Here is a 16,201-nt window from a genome sequence, read left to right as displayed (position 1 = left end):
CTGGGGGATCAGACCCAGCCAGCATGGTTTTAGGAGGAGTAGGTTGTGTTTGACCAATTTGATCTCCTTCTATGACCAGGTGACCCACCTGGTGGATGCAGAAAGGGCTGTGGATGTTGCCTATTTGGACTACAGCAAGGCTTTTAACACTGTCTCCCACAGCATAATCCTGGAAAAGCTGGCAGCCCATGGCTTGGACAGGTGCACTCTTTGCTTGGTTAAGAACTGGCTGGATGGCCGGGCCCAGAGAGTGGTGGTGAATGGTGCTGCCTCCAGTTGGTGGCAAGTCACCAGTGGTGGTCCCCAGAGATATGTGTTGGGGCCAGTTCTATTCAATATTTTTACTGACGACATGGATGTGGGTATTGAGTCTACTATTAGTAAATTTGCGGACGACACAAGTTGGGAGTGCGTGTCAATCTGTTGGAAGGTAGGAGAGCTCTGCAGAGAGACCTGGAATGGTTGGATGGATGGGCAGAGTCCAATAGGATGAAGTTAAATAAGTCCAAGTGCCGAGTCCTGCATTTTGGCCACAATAACCCCCTGCAATGTTATAGGCTGGGGGCGATGTGGCTGGACAGTGGCCAGGCAGAAAGGGACCTGGGCAGCTGATTGAATATGAGCCAGCAGTGTGCCCACGTGGCCAAGAAGGCCAATGGCATCCTGGCCAGGATCAGGAATAGTGTGGCCAGCAGGACCAGGGAAGTGATTCTTCCCCTGTACTCAGCACTGGTGATGCCATACCTTGAGTACTGTGTCCAGTTCTGGGCCCCTCAGTTCAGGAAGGATGTTGAGATGCTGGAGTATGTCCAGAGAAGGCTGATGAGGGGCTTGGAACACAAACCCTATGAGGAACAATTGAGGGAGCTGGGGTTGTTTAACCTGGAGAAAAGGAGACTCAGAGGGGACCTTATCACTCTCTACAACTTCCTGAAGGGTTGTTGTAGTCAGGTGGGGGTTGGTCTCTTTCTCCAGGCAGCAACTGACAGAATGAGAGGACACAGTCTTAACCTGTGCCAGGGGAAATATAGGTTGGATATTAGGGAAAAGTTTTTCACAGAAAGAGTGGTGAAGTACTGGAATTGTCTGCCTGGGGAGGTGGTGGAATCACCATCCCTGGATGTGTTTAAAAACAGGTTGGATGTGGCACTCAATGCCATGGTTTAGTTGAGGTGTTAGTTAGGGACTTGATGATCTTAGAGGTCTCTTCCAACCTGGTGATTCTGTGATTCTGCTGTGGGACTGATGAGGGTCGAAGAACAACAGGTACTGATCACTACCACAACAGTGCACCATCGACAGTACCGCACAAACCAGGACTCCAGGACCCCTATCCATGAGATGATTCATGAACTGGTGAGCCACCCTTTTATATCCCTATATGGCCAGAGCATAAGTCCAGTGGAGATAGGAGGCTGACAGTAGACTAATCATGGCCTGAACAAAGTCATGCCACCTCTGAGTCCCGTGGACATGCTGGAACTTCAGTACGAACTGGAGTCCAAGGCAGCAAAGTGGTGCCACCACCATATTTTGCTAATGCATTTCTCTCCATTCCTTTAGCAAGAGAGTGCAGGCAACAGTTTGTTATATTCTGAAGAGATGTTGAGTACACCTGGATTCTGTTGTCCAAAGGGTGGAAACAGCCCCACTATTTGCCATGGACTGATCCAGACTGCACTGGAAAAGTGTTAGGCTCCAGAACATTGCAGTACATTGATGACATCATCATGTAGGGCAAAACAGCAGAGGAAGTTTTTGAGAAAGGGGAAAAGATAATTCATATCCTCCTGAAGGCTGGTTTTGCCATAAAGCTAAGTAAAGTCAAGGGACCTGCCCCAAAATACCAGTTTTTAGGGGTAAAATGGCAAGATGAATATCATCAGATTCCAGTGGATGTGCCTCTCTCTATCAAGTGACTGGGAAGAAGAATGATTTCAAATGCAGTCCTTAACAACAAACTTTTTAACAAATTAAACAGGAGACTCTTCATGCAGTAGCTGGGGGGTTGGAAATACAAAAGAGGCAAAGCCTCCTACACTCCTGCCAAAAAAAGAGATACTGGCAGCTTATGAAGGGGCTCAAGCTGCTTCAGAAATGATTGTCTCCTCTTGGCACCCTGACAGCCACTGCTGTGCTGATGTTTAAAAGGAAAGTCTCTTCCACACATCATGCCACAGTTGCTATGTGGAGTAAGTGGATCACACTGATCACACAGCAAGCTCCAATAGGAAACCCTAGTTACCCAGGAAATCATCACGAATTGGCCTGAAGGCAAAAATTTCAGACTATCTGCAGCTAGGAGAAGGAAAAGGTGTCATCTGCTATAGGGACTGCACCATATAATCAACCGCCTGAAAAAGAAAAGTGATACATCCTCTTAACTGATGCTTCCTGCTGTATTGTAGGGATACATCAAAAACTAAAAGCTGTATGGAGTCCTGTGCAGTGAGTCACAGAAGCTATTAAGTGACAAGGTGGATCAAATTGGGTTGCAGAGCTGAAAGCCGTCCACCGGGGTTTTGCTGATATGACTGAACGAGAGAAATGGCCTGCACTCTACCCCTACACTGATGTGTTGACGGTAGCATATACTCTGTGGGGATAGCTAGACCTATGGAAAGAAAGACAGATTGGCAGCACAGAGGCATACTCATGTGGATTGCTGAAATGTGGCAGGACATCACTGCAGAGGTAGAGAACTTGGCTGTAAAAGTACATCATGTAGATGCACACATACCCAAGATTAGGGCTACAGAAGAACACCACAACAATGGATAGGTGGATCAAGCTGCCAAGATTAAAGTGTCTCAGGTGGATCTTGATTGACAGCATAAGTGTGAATTATTTCTGGCTAGGTGGGCCCATGACACCTTAGGTCATCAAGGAAGAGATGCAACATACAGGTGGGCTCATGGTCAAGGGGTGGACATAAACATGAACACTATGTTCCAAGTTATCCTCAACTGTAAAACATACACTGCAATCAAGCAGGCTGTGAGAGACTGGAAAGATTGTTGTCTCAGGACATTTTAGGATTCATGTGGAGGGGGAAGGGGCAGGTCAGGCCTTACATTGGTGTGGTAGTGTACTGCCCTATACACCCCCACCCCTAAAGCCAGTATCCCAGCCTGGCAGGGCCTGCCAATCCCTGGCACAACTGAGGCAATGCTCCACACCCACCCCTGGAGCCCCTATCCCAGTTTCTGAGTGGCCAAACGACCAGAAGTCCCACCTGGGGGAAGGCCCAGGAAGGCCAAGGGGTATTTAAGGCTGAACAAGAGGCCATCTAATCATCTAGACCCTACTTTATTCTTAGAAATTCTGTCTCAAAACTGTCAGAAGCCAGGAGCTGGTAGCTATATGAGTGCTTTTCTATGTCTTTTCTTTCTCTCTTTCTCTTTCTTCTTCGTCTTCTAATTCCCTCTTCTTGGAATATTGTAACTTAACATCAAGTAGGCGTAAAGTTTGCTGAACTAAATAGGCCAAGTTAATGCTTTGAGAAATGTTTTATGTTGACTGCATGCCAAAGTTCCCTGATTTTCTAAAGTTTGCCAGTAAAGTCTTTCGTGCTGTTTTGACCTCTTGAGAATATCTTGTCAGTATTCCTCCCAAGCATCCAGAGCACATGAACCACTGTAAGCCCTTTCAAAAATCTCGTCAAGCAAGTTGATTGGGCCCTTTTACAGACCAAGTGACAAGGTGAGCCTCTGTGGTATGGGGGACAATGGTCGAAATATAAGTATGGGGAGGCCTGGCAGATTGATTGCATCACACTCCTACAAACCTACCAAGGTGCGGACTACAAGGCCATTGTGCTGACAATGGTGGAAGCAACCAATGGATGGCTGGAGATGTACCCTGTGCCTCACACCACTGCCCAGACTACCATCTTGAGCCTTGAAAAAGAAGTCCTGTAGAAACATGGTACCGCAGAAAGAAAGAGTCAGATAATGGGACTCATTTTGAAAATCACCTCATAGACACCCAGGCCAGAGAGCATACTATGGAGTGGGTGTATCATATTCCCTATCACAGACCAGCCTCTGTAAAAATTGAATGGTACAATGGATTGTTGAAAACCATGTTGAAAGCAATGGGTGGTGGTATCTTCAAACATAAAGTCAGCTCTGAACACAGAGGAACTGTATTGGACAATATGGTAAACAATAACTCCATTGCAGACAAAGCTGCAACAAAACATGAAACTGTGAAATTAAATATATTAAATGGTTTATTTTTTGTATTTTCACAACAGTGTCCCCAGCATGGCAGCAGGGTTGTTTGCTCCTGGATTAGTCAATCATCCTAGCAGGACCTTGTACCTAATACTGATAGTAATACCAAGTATGGCTTCAAATGCCAGAGGGGTAAGTGAGCAAGAAAGAAAAGAAAGTGGTGTTCTTTTTCCTAAAGGACCACTCTAACATCACCCAGATAGAACAAATACTACATTAATAGTTGACTTATGGACTTGAGTCCAAATTTGCAAAATAGGATGTGACAGAATATGTAGATCCATCAAAAAACATTTTATCTAAAAGGGGAAAGATCTCAAAAGGATGGCTGGCTACTCTAACTCAAGTTTGTCTATATGGTGCTAAGAATCCTCATCACTATTGTTAAACTACTAGATAATTTAAGTAAGTTTTACTGAATAAGCTTTATTAGTGATGGTTGCATTTTTGATGTCTTCTGAATTTCTTTTCACAGACTGTTCTTGTTAGCTTGATTAAAGGTTTAATGAAACTTCCTATGGCAAAGAACACAAAAGAATACCAGGTGGATAGTTCCTTTTGAAGTACATCCAAGTGGGACCAAGTTTTCTCCTTCTAGAAGTGTTCTATGAGAGCATAACATGGTAACAGGACAGACGGGGTTGCCGTTCTTCGCTGCATCAAGTGTTTCCACATTTTTATCTTGATAAGTTCTAAGATATTTGTATTCATATATGTTTCTGTAAGTTTGTTGCCAGCAATATTTTAAGGTGTTTGTATTTTTTCTTTGTTGCCACAGTGGATGGGAAAGACTCCTCCTTCAATTTAGCTTTGGGAGCTCACAGAGGATTTCATATCATTATGGAATCAAATTTTTGTACCTCCTCCTATATCCTCAGAGCAAAGTACAAAATTACTATACCAAGGGAAGCATGTGTAGTAACAGTAAGAGATGTGTAAAGCCTAATTGTGCAGAAAAAAGGGATGTTGAACAGTTGGTGGCCCCTGTAAGGAGCGAGAAAAGGGGCTGACAGATGATTTGAAGTCGCAGCTGTAAAGTTCCAGCTGTAGGTGAAGAAGACATAAGTGGTTGTGGGAACCCAGAGTGCAGAGAATGTTTCTTTGCCTGTTTTGAGGGGTTTTACCCCCTGAACAACACTGGTTTTGGCCTTTGTCCATGGGAAAATTTGCCTAGCCTCTGGGAAGAATTTGAATCTACAGTGGCCTGAATTAGGTGATAGAATACTGTGGGGTATGCCCAGCCCCTGCCCTGGAGGGATCTCTGCTGAGATAAGAGATTTTGCAATCGTCCAGCAGGACTCCCTGGAAAGGCAACCACTTTGGTCACAGCGAGGAAAGACAGACCCACAATCCTTTGGGAGACACCATGCAGATTTCATCGTAACCCATTGGCCTGTACCCATCCCAGATCCTCTGTAATCCATTGGTCCCTTACTGACCCCCTGTATCCCAATAAAAGCAAGCTCTATGGGCCCCTGCGGCTCAGAGAGAGGGTTCTCATCCCTGGCTCCCCCCTTCGCCGGAGGGGACCCACAATAAAGCTACCTCTGTGCGGAACCAGCCACACGAGCCTTCTCGTCTCTCTCTCTGGTCTGGCTTGGCCTGGAGGCTGCTCTGCAGAGCTGAGCTGGAATCATGAGCTGATAATCACTAAAGAGCTGACAGCTTCTGCAAGGGCCCTCCTGCCAGCAGCTGAGGAAAGGCACCAGACCTCGGGAAGGCGATTCCTTTCGGGACCATCTCCCCGGACTGGTCATCTCTTCCTGGGTCAGAGCCGCTGACCCCCGTCACCAGCGGTAATAGAATACGATGTGAGATTATCACAGGGTGAAAAATTAAGAGTTTTTACGTCTATTTGCATAGTAAATAGGTAAAAGTAGAAAACCTCAAAATGGAGGATAAGTTGTAGTTAAAAGCTTCTTTCTCCTTCTTCACTAACTCCATATTTTGCAGCAATAGTGGTCTGGGATGATTGGATACAAAATTCCGTAGTTCCCGTCTACATGATTTAGGAACTTGTTGGACATTGGTAAAAAAGTGAAAATATCTTGCGTTTTAAGTTTTCATTGGGTAATTTACCTTTAAAAAGGCTGTGAAATCGTGGTAAGTTGTCTTCTTGCTGCATTCTCTGCTCCGTGCTATGTCTAGGCCACGTCAGTGGCTTGTACTCCTTACATAAGAATTAATAAACACGTATCTGGAGACTGAGAAGCATGAAGTCCCATGTCCCTCCTTTTTTCTCCTGGCAAAAATCTGAATGTCTCCCCCATCAGGGAAGACAACAATTAATGACGCGGACAGTGTTAAGTGGTTAAGAGAAGAAAAAAGATTTTGGGGTTGAGAACCACTGAAGGGTTCAATAAAGTTGAATAGGTATTTGGTCTGATCCCAGGACCCTGACTGTATTGATATGCTGAAGAGGTTGGAATTATTCAAGTGCTGTTATATTTTGACTCCTGCCCTTGAGGCTATCCAGACTATTATGTAGTAGAATATTTACAGAATGTAATTTTCCCATGGTGCTCACTGAACTTTTCCTCTTTCCCTGGGTACAGGTTCTGGGATCCCCCTGAAATCTGGTTGGTGGGATGAGTAAGGATGGTAATCTGCACATGTATATTTGTTTGGGTTGTGGTGATAGCTGGACCTGTAAGATCATGGACACCAAAAGGCAAGGCAGCCTAATTATTGATCCTCAGAGTTTGTACAGGGAGTGCAATGCACTGCACTACCAATAAGCAATAGAGAATCTTAAATTGAATTTGCCATGCTGTTTTGGAGCCCAAGTTATGCGTCCAGTAAGTATCAAAAACAGTTTTATGAAATCGTCTAACATTTAAGAATACTAAACCTCACTGAAGAGTAGTGCTGTTTCAAGAAACACAAAAGAAATCACAGACCATGTGATTTAGACCATGATGTGTCCAAATGCTGGACTCTTTGGTCACTGCAGCTGAAAGATTGGTTCATGAACTCTCCCCCTGGATCCTGGTTTACATCGCACCTTGGCTGCAATGTGTAGAGACTCACTGGGTGGGACAATGACTTGTATAGAGGAATTTTTTTAAAATAAAGATTCATGCTTTGATTATTGGAATAGCAATTGGCCTTTACATGAGTTCCTGTATACTTTTGTCTTCTTTCCTTTTTGTTCTGTCTGCTAGATTAGGCCATGAGAGGAAAGGTACCATTACTGTGGTTCCTGTCAATGTCTCAAGCCACAGGGTGGTTTCACAGACTAGAGGAGATTGTTCGCTCAAAAAATTTCATGTTTGTATGGGGAAAGGGGTAGCTTGGGCCTTGCCCTGGCGAGGCAGTGTACTGCCCTGTACACCCCACTCTTAGAGCCTGTATCCCAGCCTGTCAGTGGCTGCCAATACCTGGCACACTAGAGGCAATGCCCCACACTCCACCTCTGGAGCCCCTAACCCAGCTCCTGAGTGGGCAGATGACCAGAATTCCCCCCTGGGGGAAGAGCCCAGGAAGGCCAAACATGAGGCAATCACTGTAGCAGGGCATCTCCCCCACCACAAGATCTTGCTAACTGACAAATTAACTCACTAAAGACGAATTGTCTCATGGAAGTGATACTTCTAGCTGACAATAAACATCTTGCTATGGAAGCAAGATTGTGGAGATAAGCTGGAATTTCTGACCGACAATCCACTTTACAAACGATAAACACTACACCAAACTTACACAAAGTAGAAGTTTTCTGCACATTCCCTAGAAATGTGTGGGGCTTTTCCCCAAAGTCAGCATGCTGGTTTTGTGGTTACTCTCCTGAGGGTTGAGTGAAAAGACTCTGTGTACACTATTGTCAATTCCATGGTAAGTTACAGTGAATCCTAATCTATACTATTTCTTTGCTGGCTTTAATATAGGTACCTTAATGTTGTGCACAGTTTTATGTAATCTACTAGTAGTTCTTTTGTTTTATAATGTGTAGTAAGTAGCTCTGTTCAAGACCCTTTGTCTGTTATTTCCTGTCTATTCAATACATAATTCATTTTATAATAGACCTGATCTGCCATTCTTAGAACTTGCAAGCCAGAGCGGTTTAGGTACAGGCCAAAAGCTGCTGCAAAAATCTTAGCCTAAGGGAGGGCTTGTCTGAAGTTCCCACTCTATTCATAAAAGTCATGTTGTCTGGATCCTACCTCTTTTTGGAGTTTCTATCATCCTTGGAACCCAGGAGTTAGTAGCTATATGTGTGCTTTTCTATACCTTTTCTGTCTTTCTCTTTCTTCTTATTATAATTCCCTCCTCTTGGAATTCTTGAGTAACTTGAAATCAAATGGGCTTTAAGTTTGCTAAGTTGAATGGGCCAAGTTAATGCTTTGAGAAGTGTTTATGTTGATTAAATGTTGCACTCAACCTTTTGCCAAAGTTTCTCTGATTTTCTAAAGTTGCCAGTAAAGTCTTTTTTGTTGTTTTGACCTCTTCAGAACATATGGTCGATATTTCTCCCGTGCATCTAACTCAGAGTACATGAACAACCGTAAGCCCCGTTAAAAGTTCGCGAGTTCTTTGGGGCCTTACACTCCCATAAATGAAGGAGGTGTGAGGCGGTACAGTGGAGTATATCCCTTTTACAGAAAACACTCATCAACCAAAACAGTTCAGTAGATTGAAAAAGTACTGAAAATACAACGTCTCCTGCAACGTCTCCCATTTTTGCCTCGCTATACACGTACTATTTTCTTAACTAGAGGAGAGTGAAGGTTGAAGAACAAGTCTGCTTACACAAAACCCACAAGGCTTAAATTATTACAGCTGCTCCAAAGGCTTGAGAAGATTTATCAATAATCAACCAATGGAAGTATTTTCAGTGACGCAGTAGAACCATGGTTTATTAAAGGTAAAAGCATATACTGATAAATATTTCCAAAACCAGTCAGCCATTTCTGATTGTTAAATATGTGTGGAAAAGGTTATTTCTTAGATCCTTTGTATCTATTTATCCAGATCAAAGAATTTAAACCGAATCTTTACAAAATATTCATACACCACTTGGCATAACTAAATAAAAAACTACAAGAAAACACTAGGAATTATTTAAGATGTTTTAAGACAAATATGCTCTCAAAGTTAAGATTGCCTCAATCAAAAAAATCTCACAAAAGTTTAGATTTAAATGAAGGTGTCTTCCCCACATTTAATCCTTCCCCAAATGAAATCCTTCTCATTAAGAACAAAACACGGTCTAAATGCTTGACCCATCTCAGAATTCTGGAACTTACAGAATAAACTGTCCAAATGTCCTAAAAGCAGAAAACCACATCTGTAGGTGTGGGATGAGAAGAGGAAGTCTGACAACTGAATGTGTCATCTGTTTGAAGAGAGACTAGTACAATGAGTATATCTAATCATTTAGGTTGGAAAAGATCTTTAAGATTCTAGCTTCAGTGGAAGGTCACAGGCAATACTAGTTCCTTATAAAATATTAACGAAAATTATAAGTACACCCCATTTTACTTTATCAACATGAATGAGACTACCTCATTTCTTCTGTTTACATGAGCTTTCAGCTTGGGGTTTTTTTAGAATAGAATAGTTCAGTTGGAAGGGACCTGCAACAACTATCTAGTCCATCTGCCTGACCACTTTAGGGCAATCACTTCCCATCTTTAGATTGCAAAGTGTTATTTGTAAAGGAAAAATCATGAAGAGGCGTACCACAGCTTTGATCAGCCAGACTCTGGCAGTGCAGAGGCAAATTTCAACTATTCTTTTCATAGGACAAAAATTATTTCTGCATTATAGAAATAGACAGCATCATTTTTCTCTGATTCCAGAGCCTAAATATAAGCAACAACATGCTTAAAGCACCTACCCTGAAAACTCCTTTTTTTTTTTTTGGGAAAAGCTGAGAAAAATCTGACAGATTCTTTGAGAATAGGTATCTTTTTCAGGATTTTCCCTATCCTTCTTCACAGTGCTGTGATGACGGATACTGTGAAATTCAGCTAAGTTCAGAGCAATCCTCCTTACACAAGATCTTTCTGAATAGGATAGGCTCGTTCTACACTATCAACAGAGTTGGCACACAGTACCTAGAACTTGCTGTTCTCATGGACATGGAGTTTGACTTGAAAACCATTATAGTTGAAATGCCTTTTCCCTTTCCCTCTCCTTTCCTGTAACCCTATTTTGTTTTTTAAGATGAATAGAGGTTGGAAAAAAGACAGGATTTGATGCTGATCTCCCACATCAAGACAACTTTTAGTACACATTAATTTAAGGGAAATGGCAATATTTTGCAGCATCAGGTACCGCAGGACAATTCACACATTAAATTCAAGTTCTTACTAACACTAATTCTCTTTGATCCCATGTCTCCAAACCTGGAAGCCTAATATTTCCTGAAGGCCTGAACAGTGATGACAGGTTTAAACTCAGTCCCCTGCCAGGCAGGTGGCTTAACTGGAATGCCACAGTCAAGATTTAGCTACTTGCTTTCCATCCTGCTTCTAAGACAGTGAAACATGATACTTCATCTGTGGTGGGTTACTTCATTCTGTAAGAAGATCCAATTAACACTTAGATCTTCAAGTTCCTGCTTTTATGTGTCTCTGAAACTAGACATGATATTTTGACAGCCAACTTTAGAATACAGATTAAAAAAATGAAGTGCAGAACTATCTTTTTATTGAAACATCTGCAAAAGTACAGTTTTGCCCAGCCCTGTTGCTAAAGATTACCATTGTCCTAAAGAAGAGCAAAATGTATAAACCAAGGATGAAGCTGGGACTTGGCATCCAGAAATCCTTCTTTCAACACTAACCATTAGGAGATTAGATCAGTTAGAGCATGGTGCTAATAACACCAAAGTTGTGGGTTAAGTCCCTGTATGGGCCATTCACTAAAGAGGTGGATGCTGGGGAGGATGAAAGTTTGGTAAGGTATGTAGGCTTGGCAGAAAGGTCTGTGAATGTAGAAGCTGGGGATGAGGTAGAAATGAAAGCAAGTTTTGATATAGAATAAAAGATGTTTTGCTGAAACAGTGATCAATGAGTAACTGAGAAGGCAAAGGTTGGAGATGAGTTGGAAGGAGATTTTTAGGAGTAGGACAAAGGTATGTGATTACAAACAAAGACAGGTTTTTCACCAAGTAAATAAGAAGAGCATAAGTCAATAGAAAACATGTCTTTACCAAAAAGAGAGATATGGCAGGCAAACAAGAAATGTTGATGTAGCAAGAAGAAGAAAGGTCTAAGAATTTTCCACTGTAAGCTTAAATTGTAACTTACTCTTGTGATTGGATAATAATGACTGTAATATGGTGACGGTAGTAGCTATGATAGGCTATAGGCAAATGTAAAGGTATTGTGTATGGTGCTTATTGGTTGTTATGTGTTAAGATACTCTGCAAAGAAAAGTATCTAATGCTTTGTAACTTGAACAGAAAGTGGCTTCAGGTATGCCTACAGCTGGAGCTGGCAGCTGTAGGGCTGGCTCTGGATACCCACTCCCTGAAATGCTGTAACTTCGCCTATGCAATAAACAGCTTTCAAGAGAGCCGCCTGAAGTCCAGACATCCTTCGTGAAACCTTCTCCTATAGGTGGACTTGCAGATCCCTTTCAACTCGGAATATTCTGTGACTTCTTGCTTTCTTTCCATATGGCCTCACAAATCTGACATTTCTTTGGTTGGAGACCTCCCAGCTGTGCCACTTGATGTAAGTTGTCTTTTGAGATGGAGGGCCTTAAGCCAAATTCTTGGCATTGTCAATGACAGTGCCCTAAATACTAGGCCACAAAATAAACAGTAAGCAATTTTTAAAAAAAATGTTATTTAAAAAATAGAATATTGAGTTCTTTGGATGTTATATTACTTTACCTTCTAGAAAGCCCCAAGAATAATGACACACCATGAATTACCTCCATGTGCTGGTGTCCAACTAGGAGCCAGGCTTCCAGAAGCTAGGCACTATGTTGCCTGACTTGTTGGTTCCTACAGCCTTAATAAATATACTGTGTGGTGAAATTTGTTTGCTGCACATAAGAAAACAGAAGGAGTTTTGAACTAATTTATTTCTAATAATAGGATCATTTCTATTAAACATTCTGTAAAAATGCCTTGAGATTAATTTTGCAGAGCAGAAGGAGCTATTAAGATTCCTAAAAATAACTTGTCAACATCTAAAAATACCTTTGTATCATATTCCAATAACTCAAGCCCTTTTAGTGTTGGTAATTGACAAAAGCACCAATAAAATTACCATCTCTTCTTTCCAGCGAGTAAAAAAAAGTCACAGAAGTATGCAGTTTTAGTTCTTTTTTTTCCATGAAGGATACTGTTTATTCTTTCTCTGCTTGGTGACTGATAACTTTGGGTCAGAAAATCTTAAGAGAGAAACACCAGATGCTTATACAGTGTACCCATCTGTATTCATTGTTCCACTGTGGGATACTGTTCCTTCATTCTCAGCTTTCCAGTTTAAATTCCCATACATTAATGCATTTCTATGAAGTCACTTTTTAAATCTTCTACATACTTGAAACCTAAGAACTTGGGTTCCACACTGTTGAGTTAGAACAGCATGAAATAGTGAATGGCACAATTTACCACACTGACAATAGTTGACTAAGCAATTTTTATGGCTTTTAAGCTCTCCAGTTGTAATTTTCAGCAATGCAAGTAATCTTGACATTAAACATCTCTGTGCCTGATAAACCACTTTTCTATAGCTCAAAGGCACAACAGAACCGAAAAAGACAGCCTCCTACCCCATTTCATACTCAGAAGTGTCCAATTTTACGACATTATTTTAAGGAAATGTATTTTTTTAACAGTAATGTTGTATTTGTTGGCAGCAGATCTCAAAGAAGTGGGTGAATACTATATAGCTACATAGTTTTGAAAAAAATTATGTATTTTAAAAATTAAATTGTTCAGGTGATGCCATGATGATTTTTTGCCTTTTCTTTTATACGCCTTTTATACCATTTTATAACTTCTGGGTTCTTAGTGGGTTTTTTTGCCTACATTCTCGGACTTGTTTGTCAAGCTAGGAGACTAAACATTTTAGAAGCTTCATAGTTAGGAATCAGAAAGCCCCAGACACCAAGGTCCTCTCCAGAACATATTCTGTAAACTAAGAGAGAACCATGCAGGGGAAGGTTCCTTGGGGAGGGGGGCTCATTCAAGCCTCTCATTGGGGAATCTTTGATAGATATGCTAATTAGTAAGACCTATAATGTTATACCAGATCTTTTGGGGTGGAATTGCAGTGTGCATTGAGGGGCATTCAACCTGGACGTAGTGCACCTAAGGATCCTTAAAATAAATACAAAGGTAAAATCCCTTTTTCCCTTCTAACCGTGTTTGACTCTTGATTTTAAGACCAGGAAAAGACATCACAGGTAATACCGGAGTCAACAGAATAAAGAGAAAGACCAAAGGCTATATTTATACACAATTGATAGTATTAGCATTTCTCTGTATACGCAAAAATATTTCTGATTACTTTTCATGGAAAAGTAATACAGTCTAATAGCCACCAACAAGACCAATAAGGCTTTGGTGTAAATGTGCTTCATTAAGCTAAAATGATTAACATTACATAAACACTGTTTATAGATCCTTCAGATAAGAGAGACGGTTTTCATAAATCATGTAGGTAACCCTAGACAATGAGAAATTTTATCTCAAAAATTTTATCTCAAACAACAGCAGTGTTGTTAAACTTTCGCTGTCTCAAATTCAGTTCTAAGAATTAACAACCCCTGGTAACTAATTTTGTCCACATTTCACTCAATTTCTTTTATCTTTGAGTTAGTAACTAGTAATCTAACCAATAGCTCATGCTCCTTCTCACTGTAATCTCTGAGATAACAAGATACTTACACGTTTTTCTAAAATATCTATGCTCATCACCACAGCATCCTGTCTTCCCTGGGGTTGCAAAAAAGAAATGAAGGAACGCTAACTATTTTGAGTTTATGAGCAGAGAGTGGGATACTGAAAGCTTCTGGAAACAGACTGAGAGCACAGGAGAACTAATGAACAATTCAGTTATGGAATGATAAAGCAAATGTAATTAGGGGAAACACTAGATGGTTAAGAACCAGAACTCCTCTAAAGTAGTATTTGATAAGTAATAAAAAGTAGATTTGAATTGTTCTTAAAGGTGAGGGAAAGGATAATAATAAAGATTCCTACAGGACTGTTTCAAAAGTTTCTTTGTTTCATTAGTTTTCACTGACCTCAGTATGCATAGGCTCTTTCAGTACGTCCCAGGATCAGTGTATTTCCTTAAAAACATACATAAATATGGACTTATTACCAGGACAATTAAAACACAGATCTGATATCTAGAAGCAAGGGATTTAACCACTTATCCTGGATAAGCAATATGCTTCTGGAGCATGTACTATCCCACCTAAACCTAATGCACACCTGGAGGGGCCTCTCTGTATTAAAACATGCTGCATGCACATCCTGAAGGAACCTGCACTATTTTGATTTGATAGCTTCAGCACATCAGTCTATCAGCAAACAAAAAACCCCCCTTTCATATGTCTTCAGCAAATCCCCAACCCTGCTTTGTTCACTGAACATTTTTCAACCATTGTCTTGGTTTTGAAAGACAGGTGTCTGCTAAGGAAGGCAGAAGCCTCCCTTGGAATGGCAGATGCAACCCCTTTCCCTCTGAGTTATTATAATTTTGAAATCACAGGGCTTTCAGGCAAAGATGTGGAAAACAGGAATAACAGTTCTTTACTATTATATATATAACCAGTCAAACAAACAACAATAACTATGGCAGTAACAGCAAACAATCACAAACCCAGTCCCAGCCTTCTCGGCTGTCAGGCCCTTTCCCCTCGGGTGCAGTTCCGCTCACAGCCAGCAGGGGCGCTGGCGGCTCCCGGTGAGCAGGGCAGGTGCGATGGTTCCCCCGCGGCTGCAGGGGGCGCTCCGGAGCGAGCTCAGGGAGCACACGGCACTGATGCCCTGGGATCCCGGGAAGGGATGGGACAAAGGCTTCACAAACCCCTGGGCAGCCGATCCCGGTGTCCGGCCGGACCCTCGGGAACAGCAGGCTGGAACGGCAGGCTGGAGCACAAATCCCGGATGGCAGACGCGATGTATCTAAGTCGAGGTCTGGGCAGGCAGGGCGAGCACGGCTACAATGTAGCGAAGACTCGAAGCAGTGGAAGGGCAGGGCAGCCACAGCCCGGCCTCCAGCAGGGCAGGGAAGGTGGGCTTGGGATCCCGGTGTTGTTTCCAGCAGAAGAAAAAGTGGCCAAAAAAGAACCAGCAGCTTCTCTCTCTGAACGCTGAGACCCAACTGCCCACACCCCCAGGTGAAACAAAAAGAGCAGCCAGGTCCTTTGTCTTCCTTAAGCACTCAGCCATTTGTTCCCTTAGCAACATGCATATGGGAAAAATTCCTTTAACAGGAAAAAAAACTAGGACTAAACTAAAACCCCAACAACCATGCTAACAACATTTTATAAGCAGGGCAATATAGGAATATTTATGTGAAAAATCAATCATACAGTACATTAGATAGTGTTATGGTTCACTAAAACATTTGAGATTTCGGCTAAATGGCTAATTGCCTTGTATAGTAAAAATTATTATTTGTTTAAGGAAGGAGAAATAAAATGTTTTGAATTGGCTAAAGATGCAAAAGCACTTTGCCCTCTGGCTCTTGCTCCGCAAACCTGAGTGGCAGAAACTATATGACAGCCTGAATTTCATTTCTGATTTATCCAAAAAAGTAAGAAGTTTTTGCCATGCTCAGAGCTAGTCTAATTTTGCCATCAGGGAAGAGAAAGAATTTTTCTTAATTTAGAAAATCATAATATATTAAAGACCATCCCATCAGCTTAGTGTAAAAGTCATAATATGCCTGACCCCTACTGTCTGACTTCAGCTACTAGTGTTGGCACAGGCAGAAACATAGAATCATAAAACATCCTGAGCTGGAAAGGACTCATCAAGACCA

At 41.8% G+C, this 16,201-nt stretch overlaps 1 protein-coding gene and 1 long non-coding RNA gene across 8 annotated transcripts in view; one reads left to right on the top strand and one right to left on the bottom strand.

The window, feature by feature from the left end:
• The window catches only part of PDE1C (phosphodiesterase 1C), a 333,742-nt gene that overhangs the window by 105,329 nt on the left and 212,212 nt on the right, over positions 1-16,201 (bottom strand). The window lies entirely within an intron of this gene.
• Positions 6,467-15,107, top strand: LOC121671981. The gene is made up of 3 exons (XR_006018697.1): positions 6,467-6,548; positions 13,918-13,919; positions 15,094-15,107. It is a non-coding gene; the product is annotated as an uncharacterized LOC121671981 (long non-coding RNA).

This window comes from Corvus kubaryi, unplaced genomic scaffold (genome assembly GCF_017639235.1).
Source record: "Corvus kubaryi isolate FWS band 111438036 unplaced genomic scaffold, C.kubaryi_AGA036_p1.0 37398, whole genome shotgun sequence".
Lineage (NCBI taxonomy): Eukaryota > Metazoa > Chordata > Aves > Passeriformes > Corvidae > Corvus > Corvus kubaryi.
This window is presented reverse-complemented; position numbering and strand designations above follow the sequence as displayed.